The sequence below is a fragment of the Eubalaena glacialis genome, chromosome 13 (genome assembly GCF_028564815.1).
Source record: "Eubalaena glacialis isolate mEubGla1 chromosome 13, mEubGla1.1.hap2.+ XY, whole genome shotgun sequence".
Classification (NCBI taxonomy): Eukaryota; Metazoa; Chordata; class Mammalia; order Artiodactyla; family Balaenidae; genus Eubalaena; species Eubalaena glacialis.
Window position 1 is genome coordinate 56,682,777 of NC_083728.1, and position 7,276 is coordinate 56,690,052.

Genomic DNA, 7,276 nt, shown 5'->3' on the forward strand with positions numbered 1-7,276 from the left:
TCCAGTGGTTAAGACTCCGAGTTCTCAATGCAGGGGGCACGGGTTCCATCCCTGGTCGGGGAACTAAGATCCCACATGCCGTGTGGTGTGGCCACAAAAAAAAAAAAAAAGAAAACGGTGAAAATGAAGCATTGTTGCCAGATTCTGACTATGTACTGCTGTCCATCAAGAGGTGCCGCCTCCTCCATCCCAGGACTCAGGGGAAGGAGGACAGAGAGCAGTGAGCCCCGTTTTCCCAGAGGAAACTCTCAGATCCGCTGTGAAGCCTTTATGGTGGGAAGGCCTTCTCCTCTCCCAGCCAAGTCTGTAAGTCAGATGCAACAGGACATCCAGCAGGACCAGCCAAGACCAGGCCACACTCAAGACTGCAGTGATGCAGGGTGGTCCTCATCACGTCCCCTGAATACACCACTACAGCCCTGCAAAAACCACACAGATCCTGGTGGATATTTGGTAACTTCGACTGTAGATGCTGGGCTGGAATCTTCACCAGGACAGATCAACAAGCCTTTGGCACCTGGAATGTGGCTATGGATCTGGTGGGTGTGTTCCTTCCAATCCTCATCAGCAAGGAGGATGGAAGCATTTACCTTGGGGGGACTGCAGTGCATGCACATGGTCTTGCCCTGGAGCATCCAGCCGTCCCGTTGATGACATCATGATGATGGGACTTGGTAAGACACACGCCTGCCAGGGGTGTGGTTCATTGATGAGTTTTTGAGGTTACAGTGCTTTGGGGGCGTCCTGGGACATCCCTTCCAAGAAAAAGGACAACTTCCATGTTGCACCTCCTGCTGTCAACAAAGCAGCACAGCGCTCAGCAGCACCTCTGGTTCTGGAGGTGTGTGGACCACACTGGGAGTGCTGCACCAACCCGTTATCAAGTGAGGACCCATTATCAACTGCCAATTCTGAGTGGAGCCCAGCAAGAAGGGGCCCCACAGCAGACTCAGGCTAGTCCAAGTGGCCCTGCTGCCTGGGCTGTACGACTTGGTGCTGTGAAGGCATGATCTTCCTAGGGTCTCACCGGGTAGAGCTGGCACTGGAATTCTGTGCCCCTAGGCTTGTGGTCTATTCAGACCTCCTGAGCATTCAGCACACAGGACTGGGGCTGGGGCACAGGCTGGGCTTTCTCCCACCTCACAACCACCACCCCCAACTCCACACCCCCACTCCAGCCAGGAGATCCATCCCAGGTGTGAAGAGGCCCTCCCACACGCTCTCTCTGCCTCAGGATCGGGCTGGTGTGAAACAGGCAGAACACTCCTGCCCTGCGCTCCCAGTTCCTCCCCGGCTGCGGGAGTGCCGTTCCCTCCTGCCAGGCCTTGGTAACGCGTCCTCCCGTCCTCCCACCTCTAGGACTTCTGAGCCCTCCTTTCTGAGAGCCCCACGTGATTCATTCATTTGTTCATTGATTCAACACGCCTCTCCCCAGGCTCTCCTCCTGCGCTGAGCACCATGAAAGTGGCCTGAATAAGACACTCCCCCACCTCAGGGCTGCTGCACCGCTGACCCGGAGCTGCTCCAAGGATCTCTCAGGCCCCTCTGCACCCGCCTGCCACTTCTCCCCCCTGGGCAGGCACCCCTGCTCAGCTCTCGGCTCTCTGCCCTCTGCAGACCACCAGGGGGCACCACTTAAATAGCAGGCCCCGTAGGTGGGCAGCCAAAGGGCCAGACACATGGAAGGACAGTGGACAGTCACCCAGGCCTCACAGCGGTGGATGGTGCCTCAGTCTGCTCGGCCCCGTAACAAACTACAGACATTTACTTCTCACAGCTCTGGAGGCGGGAGGTGCAGGACCAGTGTGGCTTTAACATAACAGATTGGCAGGGTCACAATTCAGCCCAGAGCAGACAGTGTGAGCACCCAGTCCCGCCTCGCACCCTGAGTGATCTCGGAATCTGGGCGCCACCCCTCAACCCGGGCAGGAGGCAGTGTCCTGTGGGGTTCCCCCCACTCTTCTTCTACAGCTTTGCTCCCCAAGCTCTCCTGCTCACACACCACTCCTTGCAAGGGCGCGGAGAGGCTCAGTGAGGCCCATCTGGACCCAGAAACTCGGCAGGGAGGGCTCGCCAAGCCCTGCCTGGTGACCCCACACCCAAAGACCCCGCCGCACCCTGGGCGGGCCTCAGTTTCCCCTCTGTTACCCCGATCTCATTCCTCTGCTGTGAATCATTGGCCTCTGGTCTCCCTTGGCCAACCAGCTTTTCAGGTTTTGGTGTTTGTTTATGAAGTTACTTACCTCTTCTTGGGTCATTCTTGCTGAGAATATTTCTCTTTCCCTATTTAGAAAAAAAAAGTTTTTTTTAATGCATGGCACCAACTGAGTTTCTTATCAGCATTCAAACACACCTCAAATTGCTCGGATTTAGAAACAAAACAACAAACACTCTCCCCTGACCGGCACCTTCCTCCAGCTTCCTCTCTACTGCGTTCTCTGGTCCACGCGAGCTGCTCCCTCGTCCTCCCCACCTCCCTCCTGCCTCTCACCCCGCAGCCCCGCAGCTGCTCTGCCGAGGTCAACATCGACCTCCACGCATGCTCCGTCCCAGTCTGTATATGGTGGTGACCTGCCATCCTGACCTGTCCAGACTGAGGGGGCTCCCAGGAGGTGAGATTTCAGGACATTATTACAGTATTATTATAAAACACACAATATAAAATTCGCCATTGTAATCATTTAAGGTGAAGGATTCAGTGGCATTTAGTGCATTCACAATGTTGTGCAACACCCACCTCTTTCTGGTTCCAGAACATTTCCAAGCCCCAAAAGGAACCCCATCCCCATGAATCTGTTGCTCCCCATTCCTCCTCGCCCCCAGCCCCTGGTGACCACCGATCCGCTTCCTGTCTGTCTGTGGATTTCCTTGTTCTGAACACTTCGCCCGGTGGAGACACACGCTCTGTGGTTTTTAGTGTCTGGCTTCCCTCGCTCAGCACGCTGCCAGGCGCGTCCGCGTGGTGCGGGGTGTGGGGCCTGACGATGCTCCACTGTCTGGATGGAGCAGTCTGCTGATCCATCTTCCGCTGACGAGCCTGTGAGTTGCTCCCGCTTTTTGCCTGTCATGAACAGCAATGCTGTGAACATATGTGTACACATTTTAGTGTGAGTGACTGGTTTCAATTCTTTTGCATCTACGCCTAAGAGTGGGATTGCTGGGTCCTATGGGAAGGGACTTTCAGTGTTAAACCCAAACTGCGGGTGGTGGGCCACCCCCACCCCCCTATTGCCTGACTCCCAGCTGCCTTCACCCCACTGTTAACAAGCTGTCTCCGCCATCCTGCTCCACATCCACTCCTCCGCAGGCTCCTCTGCCCGAGCCCTATAAGTGGCATCACAGCCTGCCAGGTGGGGAGTGGTGGGCAAGGCCAGGGAAGTGGCAAAAGTAGCCGTCAGCTCCTGGGAGAGGCCCTGTCGGACAGGGGCCCTGGTGACAGGGAAGGTGGCAGGGGAGCCCATGACAAGGCTGGGCTGCCCTCCCTGCCTCAGGGCTCTGGGCCAGGCATCTGCCCCCTGAGACTGTCCCTCTCCTCAAGGTCAGGCTACCAGACACAGAGACCCCGGTCAGCTTCAGGGACACACACGCTTGGTCCTGAGCATCACTGGGACCTGGAGTCCAGGATGTGGAGTCTGAGCACCAGGAAACTGGGAAGGGATGAATCAAAATGGCCTTGGAGCATGTTGGCTTTGACTCTAAGCAAATCATTCAGAGTGGGGACACAGAGAACACGTGTCCACAGATGGTTCTGGGGGCTCAAGGAGCCTGTGTTTGAAAAAAACATTGAATTATAGAATGAAGGAGACATACCGGTTTCTTGTAGAATCCCTCAGATTAAAACAAAGAGAAAGGTTTCCCTTTGGGCCACTGTGGTTACTTTTTTTTTGGCCACGCAGCATGTGGGATCTTGGTTCCCCCACCAGGAATTGAACCTGTACCCCCTGTGGTGGAAGCGAGAAGTCCTAACCACTGGACAGCCAGGGAAGTCCCTAGCCACTGTGGTTGCTTTAACGCATCTCCAAGTCCTGTCATCCTCGACCCCTCCCACCCCCCCACCCACCCCCACTTTAACAAGAAAGGACAGGTGCAGCCAAAATCTTGGCAGGTAACCTTATCAGGCTTCAAACTCAAAGCATGGTCAGGTTTGCACTGTATTTCTTTGGGTGCAAGGCATAGGGACCCAGCCCCTATTCAGCTGTGATGGGAAGCCTCCTTTCATCACGCTTATTTGCCAGCTGAGTGAGCAAACAAATGGCTAGCCTGCCGCCGCAGCACCTGGCGCACAATGTGTTGGGCGGGGGTCGAACCTGCCTTACCTGCCGCTGCAGCCGCGGGGCGGGGGCGGAGAGGCGGCGCTTTGCTGCCACCTGGCGGCCGAGCGCAGAGCGGGGAGGCGCCGCTGCCGCATCGGAACAAGCCGAGCCAGGTAAGCGCTGTTTCCTGGTTCTTCCGCCTGACACATTATAAACTCCTCCCCCTACCTGGGCGCAGGTTGGGAGGGAGCCCCCCAAACCGAGCGTTGTAGCTCCAGCGGGGAAGGCCTTCCAGAGCTGGGAGAGGCAGGGAGGGGGCTGGGATTTAGAGCAGGTAGGAGGGGAGGGGGGGAGGGAGCCACCTGGCTGCGGTGTTGGGGTAGAGGAAGGGAGGCCGGCGGAGGGGACAGCGAGCAGAGGCCTGGAGGCGGGAGCGACTCGGTGTCTCAGCCTCATCCTTTGAGGCAGAGCTGCTGCGGGGGGTTGGGGGGGAGGGGCGAGAGGAGGGGACTTGACCTGCCCAGGTGGGCGAGGAAGAATGCTGGCAGCGGCTCTGGGGTCCCCAGAATGCCTATTTAGATGTGGAGGACTGAGTCTGATAGGGGGAGATGCTGAAGCAAGGCTCAGGCTGGGCGGGGGGCCTCTGGAAATGCCTCCAGGGGCGTGTGCACCTGCGGGGGGGTGGAAGCCAGGTCCCTCCACTGTGTGCCCAGCTCACGCGTGCTCTCGATCCGTGCCTCTCTCTCTCTCTCTCACACTGTCTTGCGGTAGCAAACATATTCTCCAATCTTAAGATGAAATAAAAACCAACCAACCCTTCTTTGGCCCCACGCTCAATGACCAGGGTGGGAGGGAGTGAATGAACGTATGACCAGTTGGGAAGTCACCTGGAGAGAGAAGGAGGCCCCCACCCCACGCATCCTCCATCTGTTTCACGGGGGTTGGGGCCCAAGCTCTGTTAGTGCAACGTTCTTCCTACACAGCAGTGAAGAGGATGTCCAGCTGCCCCAGGCAACCTTATTCTCCACTCACGGAAATCTCCTGACAATCAAATATTTCTCATCCTGGTGGCTCAGCTCTCTGCAGGCCGGAGGGAGCAGAAGTAGAGACTCGCCCTCTCCCAGTCCCACCACCTGGGCGCTGGGAGGGACGCACAGCAGAGGCTCCACCCTCCGCCAAGTTCTGAGCACCCAGCCTGATCCCAGCCTCTCTCTTCGGTGACAGTGGCGATTTGGCAGCCGGCAGTGATGGGCATCCAACGACCATCTTCCTTTCTCATTTGGGACACAGAAAAGCAATCACACCCACAGGTCACGGCACAGGCAATCAGAGACAGTCCCAGACTTTGCTCCTTCCTGTTCTAATGTACAAAACCATCCAGTGGATGAGACAAGCAAGCTCGGGGGCCCTGACCGGGTTAACACGTGCACAGATGGAGGGGTGACACTTTCACACGGCCCCAGCATCCCAGCTTGGGCCTCTAGAAAGCATCCTCTGGGCCCTGTGGGGCCAGGCCAGGGCCTGAGGAGCCATGCGGCGGTCTGAGAGGTGCCCCAGCCCTTTCAGGTCAGAGGGTTCCCTCGGGGAGCTTGCAAGGGGAGCCCCTTGGAAAGGGAGCAGTAGAACCCGTCACAGCTGAGTCACTGCTACTTAGGAACATCTTGTGAAGGGCTCAGCCTGGCTCAGCTGGACTGCAGTGGGGGAGACTGTCAGAGACTCAGGGGGTGTCCTCTATGGACCTGGAGAGCCTGAGGGCAGCACTGCCCACCAGAGCCTGGAGGACGAAGCAGAGGGCACTGGGGCTGGGCCTGAGGAGAGGGAGACTTTGGGGAGATATGGGCACCCATCCAGTGCCTCCCAGCACCCCCTGCAATCCACATGTACCCCCAGAGCCGAAAGATGGGGCTCCTCATCCTCCGAGGGCTGTTCCCAAGCTCAGGGAAACAGATGCAGCCCTTCCCAAGCCCCTGGCCTTCCTGCCTTCCAGATTTTTCCACAGCAACTGCATCATTTTACATAACCACCAGCAATGCACAAGGTTTCCCATTTCTCCACATTCTTGCCAATGCTCATTATTTCCTGTATTTATTTATTTATTTATTTGCCGCACCGCAGCAGCATGCAGAACTTCCCTGACCAGGGTTCGAACCCATGCCCCCTGCAGTGAAAGCGCAGAGTCTTAATTAACCACTGGAGGCCAGGGAAGTCCAGTTTGTTGGTTTTTAAAATTACCATCCAATGGGTGTGAGGTGGTATTTTAGAGGGGTTTGATTTGCATTTCTCTAGTGACTAGTGGTGTTGAGCATCTTTTCACGTGCTTATTGGCCATTTGTATGTCTTCTTTGGAGAAATGTCTTTTCAGACACTTTGCCCATTTTTGAACTGGGTTTGTTTTGTTGATGTTGAGTTGTAGGAGTTCTTTATATATTCTAAATATTAACCCCTTATCAGATACGTAATTTGCAAATATTTTCTCCTATTCTATGGGTTGCCTTTTTACTCTGTCAATAATGTCCTTTGATGCACAAAAGTTTTCAATCTTTTTTTTTTATTTTTAAAATAAATTTATTTATTTATTTTTGGCTGCATTGGGTCTTCCTTGCTGTGTGCAGGCTTTCTCTAGTTGTGGCAAGCGGGGGCTACTCTTCGTTGCAGTGCGCAGGCTTCTCATTGAGTTGGCTTCTCATTGAGTTGGCTTCTCATTGAGTTGGCTTCTCATTGTGGTGGCTTCTCTAGTTGCGGTGGCTTCTCTTGTTGTGGAGCACAGGTTCTAGGTGCGCAGGCTCAGTAGTTGTGGCACATGGGCTTAGTTGCTCTGCGGCATGGGGGATCTTCCTGGACCAGGGATCGAACCCGTGTCCCCTGCATTGGCAGGGGGATTCTCAATCACTGCGCCACCAGGGAAGTCCCAAAAGTTTTAACTCTTGATGAAGTTGGATTCATCTAGTTTTTTCCTTTACCTGCCTGTGCTTTTGGTGTCACATCCAAGAAATAATTGCCAAATTCAGTGTCATGAAGGTTTT

The 7,276-nt window shown here is 55.3% G+C and overlaps 1 long non-coding RNA gene across 1 annotated transcript; it reads right to left on the reverse strand.

Moving 5' to 3' along the window:
- Nucleotides 1-672: 672 nt before the first annotated feature.
- On the reverse strand, nucleotides 673-2,760 carry LOC133102882 (uncharacterized). Its single transcript, XR_009703123.1, has 3 exons — nucleotides 2,738-2,760; nucleotides 2,244-2,283; nucleotides 673-755 (listed from the first exon to the last, which is right to left on the reverse strand). It is a non-coding gene; the product is annotated as an uncharacterized LOC133102882 (long non-coding RNA).
- Nucleotides 2,761-7,276: the final 4,516 nt, after the last annotated feature.